This window comes from Magnolia sinica, chromosome 13 (genome assembly GCF_029962835.1).
Source record: "Magnolia sinica isolate HGM2019 chromosome 13, MsV1, whole genome shotgun sequence".
NCBI lineage: Eukaryota > Viridiplantae > Streptophyta > Magnoliopsida > Magnoliales > Magnoliaceae > Magnolia > Magnolia sinica.
In genome coordinates, this window is record NC_080585.1 from 53,344,851 (window position 1) to 53,352,279 (window position 7,429).

Below are 7,429 nucleotides of genomic sequence, written 5' to 3' on the forward strand. Positions count from 1 at the left end.
GATCGATAATCAGAATTGGCAAATCGGTCATGACAATCGGAATCGATCGATAATCAGCATCGGCAAATCGGTCACGTTAATCAGAATTTGTAATCAGTCATGACAATCAAAATCGATCGATAATCAAAATCAGAAAATCGGTCACAACAATCAAAATTGGCAATCAGTCATGACAATCGGAATCGATCGATAATCAGAATCGGTAAATTGGTCATGACAATCGGAATCAATCGATAATCAGAATCAGCAAATCGATCACGACAATCGAAATTGGCAATCGGTCATGATAATCGAAATCGATCGATAATCAGAATCGGCAAATCAGTCACGACAATCGAAATTGGTAATCAGTCATGACAATTAGAACCGATCGATAATCAGAATTGGCAAATCGGTCATGTCAATCGGATATCGGCAATCGGTCATGACAATTGGAATCAATCGATAATCAGAATCAATAAATCAGTCACGTTAATCGAAATCGGCAATCGGTTATGGCAATCAGAATTGATCGATAATCAAAATCGGTAAATCGGTCACAACAATTGGAATAGGCAATCGGTCATGACAATCAAAATCGATCGATAATCAAAATTGCCAAATCGGTTATGGCAATCGAAATTGGCAATTGGTCATGACAATTGGAATTAATCAATAATCAGAATCGGTAAATCGGTCACGTCAATCAAAATCGGCAATCGATCATGACAATCGGAATCGATCGATAACCAAAATCGGCAAATCGATCATGTCAATCAGAATCGGTAATCGATCGTGACAATTGGAATTGGCCTATACAATTGGATTCGACTTCAATAATCGGTTGAACAAGGCTTAAGGGAAGGTCACGATGTGGACATCCAACCATCATTGCCCATCAATGTTGACATCTAACCAACATTGCTCCCAAGGAGTGACCTACATAGGGCTAAACATATAGTGGGCCCATGGCCTCACGTACAATCATGATGGGCCTCATTTACGTCACATAGGCCTCATCATATGGGCCAACATACATCACATCGGGCCCTAAATACACAACAGGTGGGCCTCGCACCTAGGCCTTAAATATATCACAATGGGCTTCGCCCATGGGCCTCGAATACATCACAATGGGCCTCCAATATATCATTATGGGCCATATTATTTGGGTCGCACCAACGGGCTTCATGTATATCTAGTAGGCCATGCCGATGGGCCACACATATATCAAATCGAGCCCACCCTGATGTATATTTGAGATCTGACCTATTCATAAGTTAACATAGAGGTAAATGAAGTGAAACCAAGTAGTAGCTTAATTGGAAACCACTGTAGCCTTTAGAAGTTTGAACGATGGATGTCACTGTCCACTATTTAAATGGTGGGGTCCACTTGAACTTTGGACCTGACTTACTCATTTTCTCATGCCATAAAATGATCTCACAAGTGGTTGGACGGTATGGATACAACACATGTGTCATGGTGGGCCCCACCACCCAAATAGTGGGTCGTGAAGATAAAACACATACATCCTCGTGGGGCCTGCACCTCGAATAGCAGTGGGACCCATAGAGCTCAAAATATTCTAAATTCTACCACTAAAGAGAGAGTTATGAAGGTTACAATTGGACAAGGAGATGATGTAAAAATTCAGGACCGACGACTGCGATCCTACTTACGGATGCGCAAATGGTCCCGGAATAGGACGATTCAAGTCGGGAATGAAAGTGCGCTAAAGTACCTTTCAGATGACCAAAAATTGACCCAATACATCATCAAACGAGGGTATATGAGTATCTCCATTAGATCTCATGATTTAGAAAGAGTAACAATCCAAATTTTAAAATGACGATCGAAGAGTTCCAACGGGCTCTTGGGATATCAAACGGCCTCAGAATTTGACAATTCTAGTCCCATTTGGAAGCTTGTCGAGTACCATTCCAACGATCTCAAAATAGTCCAAATTCATCCACTGAAGAGAGAGTTATGAACATTTCTATTGAACAAGGAGATGGCTGAAAAATTTAGTACCGACAACTGCGATCTCACTTACGTATGCGCAAATAGTCTCGAAATACGATGAATCAAGTCAGGATTCAAAGTGCACTAAAGTACCTTTCAGATTACCAAAAATTGACCCAATCCGACATTAAACGAGGGAGTTATGAGCATCTCCATTGGATCACACGATTTGAAAAAATTAATAAGTCAAATTGCAAAATGAGAATCGAAGAGTTCCAATGTGCTTTTGGGATATCAAACGGTCTCAGAATTTGGCAATTCAGGTCTAATATGAAAGTTTCTCGAGTTACCATTATAATGAGGTCAAAATAGTCCAAATTCAACCACTGAAGAGAGAGTTATGAACGTTACCATTGGACAAGGAGATGAAGGAAAAATTCACGACCGACGACTGTGATCCCACTTATGAATGCACAAATGCTCTCGAAAAATGATGATTTAAGTCAGGAATGAAAGATCATTAAAGGACCTTTCAAATGGCCAAAAATTGACCCAATCCGACATCAAATGAGGGAATTATGAGCATCTCTGTTGGATCGAGCGATTTAGAAAGATTAACAATCCAAATTGCCAAATGATGATCGAAGAGTCCCGACGTGCTTTTGGGATATCAAACGGTCTCAGAATTAGCCAGTTTTGGTCCCATTAGGAAGCTTGTTGAGTTACCATTCCAATGAGCTTAAAATAGTCTAAATTCAACCACTGAAGAGAATGTTATGAAGGTTACTATTGGACAAGGAGATGAAGGAAAAATTCAGGACCAACGACGGCAATCCCACTTACAGATGCGTAAATGGTCTCAGAATACGACGATTCAAGTCAGGAATGAAAGAGCGCTAAAGTACCTTTCAGATGACCAAAAATTGACCCAATCCGACATCAAACAAGGGAGTTATGAGCATCTCCATTGGATCGCGTGATTTAAAAAGATTCATAATCCAAATAGTAAAATGAAAATCGAAGAGTTCCAAAAGGCTTTTGGGATATCGAACGGTCACCGAATTAAAGAATTCTGGTCCCATTTAGAAGCTTGTCGAGTTACCATTCCAATGAGCTCAAAATAGTCCAAATCGACCACTGAAGAGAAAGTTATGAACGTTACTATTAGACAAGGAGCTGAAAGAAAAATTCAGGACCGACGACTGCGATCTCACTTACGTATGCGCAAATGGTCTCATAATATGACGATTCAAGTCAGGAATCAAAGAGCACTAGAGTACCTTTCAGATGACCAAAAACCGACCCAATCTGACATTAAACGAGGGAATTATGAGCATCTCCGTTGGATCACGCAATTTGGAAAGATTAACAAGCCAAATTACAAAATGACAATCGAAGAGTTCCAATGTGCTTTTGGGATATTGAACGGTATCAGAATTAGACAATTCTGGTCCCATTTGGAATCCTATCGAGTTACCATTCTAATAGGCTCAAAATAGTCCAAATTTAACCACTGAAGATAGAGTTATGAATGTTACTATTAGACAAGGAGATGAAGGAAAAATTCAGGACCGACGACCGCGATCCCACTTATGAATGCACAAATGGTCTTAGAATATGACAATTTAAGTTAGGATTGAAAGAGCACAAAAGTACCTTCAGATGACCAAAAGTTAACCCAATCCGACATCAAATAAGGGAGTTATGAGCATCTCCATTGGATCATGCAATTTGGAAAGATTAACAATCCAAATTGCAAAATGATGATCGAAGACTTCCAACGGGCTTTTGGGATATCAAACGGTCTCAGAATTAGACAATTCTGATCCCATTTGGAAGCTTGTCGAGTTACCATTCCAATGATCTCACAATAGTCTAACTTTGACCACTGAAGATAGAGTTATGAAAGTTACTATTGGACAATGAGAAGAATGAAAAATTCAGGACCGACGACTGCAACCTTACTCATGGATGCATAAATGATCTCAGAATACGACGATTCTAGTCAGGAATGAAAGAGCACTAAAGTGCCTTTCAGATAGGCAAAAATAGATTTAATTTGACATTAAACAAGGGAGTTATGAGCATCTCCATTGGATCGCGTGATTTGGAAAGATTAACAATCCAAATTGTAAAATGACGATCGAAGAGTTCCAACGTGCTTTTGGGATATCAAATGGTCTCAGAATTAGCCAATTCAAGTCCCATTGGGAAGCTTGCCGAGTTCCTATGCCAATGAGCTCAAAATAGTCCAAATATGACTACTGAAGAGAGAGTTATAAAGTTTACGATTGGACATGGAGATGAAGGAAAATTTTAGGACCGACGACTGCAATCCCACTTATGGATGCGCAAATGGTCTCGGAATGCGACGATTCAAGTCTGGAATGAAAGAGCCCTAAAGTACCTTTTAAATGACCAAAAATTGACCCAATCCGATATCAAACGAGGGAGTTATGAGCATCTCCGTTGGATCATGCGATTTGGAAAGATTAATAATCCAAATTGTAAAATGACGATCGAAGAGTTCCAACGTGCTTTTAGGATATCAAACGGTCTCAGAATTATCCAATCCTGGTCCCATTAGAAAGCTTGTCGAGTTGCCATTGCTCAAAATAGTCTAAATTTGACTAATGAAGAGGGAGTTATGAAGGTTACAATTGGATAAGGAGATGAAGGAAAAATTTGGGACTGACGACTGCGATCCCACTTACGTATACGCAAATGGTCTCAGAATACAACAATTCAAGTCAGGAATTAAAGAGCACTAAAGTACCTTTTAGATGACCCAAAATCGACCCAATCTGACATCAAACGAGGGAGTTATGAGCATCTCTGTTGGATCACTCGATTTGGAAAGATTAATAAGCCAAATTGCAAAATGACGATCGAAGAGTTCCAATATGCTTTTGGGATATCGAACAGTCTCACAATTAGACAATTCTGGTCCTATTTGGAAGCTTGTCGAGTTACCATTCTAATGAGTTCAAAATAGTCCAAATTCGACCACTGAAGAGAGTTATGAACGTTACTATTGGACAAGGAGATGAAGGAAAAACTCAGGACCAACGACTGCGATCCCACTTATAAATGCTCAAATGGTCTCGAAATATGACGATTTAAGTCAGAAATGAAAGAGCACTCAAGTACCTTTCAGATGACCAAAAATTGATCCAATCCGACATCAAATGAGGGAGTTATGAGCATATCCGTTTGATCACGCGATTTGGAAAGATTAACAATCCAAATTGCAAAATGACAATCAAAGAGTTCCAATGGGCTTTTGGGCTATCGAATGGTCTCAGAATTAGCCAATTCTGGTCCCATTAGGAAACTTGTTGAGTTACCATTCCACTGAGCTCAAAATAGTCTAAATTCGATCACTGAAGAGAGGGTTATGAAGGTTACTATTGGACAAGGAGATGAAGGAAAAATTTAGGACCGACGACTACGATCCCACTTACGGATGCATAAAGGGTCTCGGAATACGATGATTCAAGTCAAGAATGAAAGAGCACTAAAGTACCATTAAGATGAAAAAAATAGACTTAATCCGACATCAAATGAGGGTGTTATGAGTATCTCCATTGGATCGCATGATTAGGAAAGATTAACAATCCAAATTGTAAAATGACGATCGAAGAGTTCCAACGTGCTTTTGGGATATCGAATGGTCTCAGAATTAGCCGATTCAAGTCCCATTGGGAAGCTTGTCGAGTTCCCATGCCAATGAGCTCAAAATAGTCTAAATTTGACTGCTTAAGAGAGAGTTATAGAGGTTACGATTGGACACGGAGATGAAGGAAAAATTCATGACCGACGAATGCAATCCCACTTACGGATGCGCAAATGGTCTCGGAATGCAATGATTCAAGTCTGAAATGAAAGACCCCTTAAGTACCTTTCAGTTGACCAAAAATCTGACATCAAACGAGGGAGTTATGAGCATCTCTGTTGGATCACGTGATTTGGAAAGATGAACAATCCAAATTGCAAAATGACGATCAAAGAGTTCCAACGTGCTTTTAGGATATCGAACGGCCTTAGAATTAGCCAATTCTGGTCCCATTAGGAAGCTTGTCGAGTTACCATTGCTCAAAATAGTCTAAATTCGACTAATGAAGAGAGAGTTATGAAGGTTACAATTGGACAAGGAGATGAAGGAAAAATTCGGGACTGACTACTGTGTTCTCACTTACGTATGCACAAATAGTCTTGGAATACAATGATTCAAGTCAGGAATGAAAGAGCACAAAAGTACCCTTTAGATGTCCAAAAATTGACCCAATCCGACATCAAACGAAGGAGTTATGAGCATCTCCATTGGATCACTCGATTTGGAAAGATTAATAAGCCAAATTGCAAAATGACGATCGAAGAGTTCCAACATGCTTTTGGGATATAGAACGGTCTCAGAATTAGACAATTCTGGTCCTATTTGGAAGCTTGTCGAGTTACCATTCTAATGAGTTCAAAATAGTCCAAGTTCGACCATTGAAGAGAGTTATGAACATTACTATTTGACAAGGAGATGAAGGAAAAACTCAGGACTGATGACTACGATCCCACTTACAAATGCCCAAATGGTCTCGAAATATGACGATTTAAGTCAGGAATGAAAGAGCATTAAAGTACCTTTCAGATGACCAAAAATTGATCCAATCCGACATCCAATGAGGAAGTTATGAGCATATCCGTTGGATCATGCGATTTGGAAAGATTAACAATCCAAATTGCAAAATGACGATCGAAGAATTCCAACAGGCTTTTGGGCTATCGAACGGTCTCAGAATTAGCCAATTCTAGTCCCATTAGGAAGCTTGTCGAGTTACAATTCCACTGAGCTCAAACTAGTCTAAATTCAACCATTGAAGAGAGGGTTATGAAGGTTACTATAAGACAAGGAGAAGAAGGAAATATTCCGGACCGACGATTGTGATCCCACATGTGGATGCTTAAATGGTCTTGGTATACGATGATTTAAGTCAGGAATGAAAGAGCACTAAAGTACCTTTAAGATGAGAAAAAATTAACTCAATCTGACATCAAATGAGGGAGTTATGAGGATCTCCATTGGATCACGTGATTTGAAAAGATTAATAATCCAAATTGCAAAATGACGATCGAAGAGTTCCAACGGGCTTTTGGGATATCGAACTGTCTCAGAATTAGCCAATTTAGGTCCCATTAGGAAGCTTGTCGAGTTCCCATGCCATTGAGCTCAAAATAGTCTAAATTCGACTACTGAAGAGACAGTTATGAAGGTTACTATTGGACAAGGAGATGAAGGAAAAATTTATGACCGACGACAGCGATCCCACTTAAGGATTCGCAAATGGTCTCGGAATGCGACGATTCAAGACATGAATGAATAAGCATAAAGTACCTTTCATATGACCAAAAATTGACCCAATCTGACATCAAATGAGGGAGTTATGAGCATCTCCAAAGGATCACGTGATTTGGAAAGATTAAGAAGCCAAAT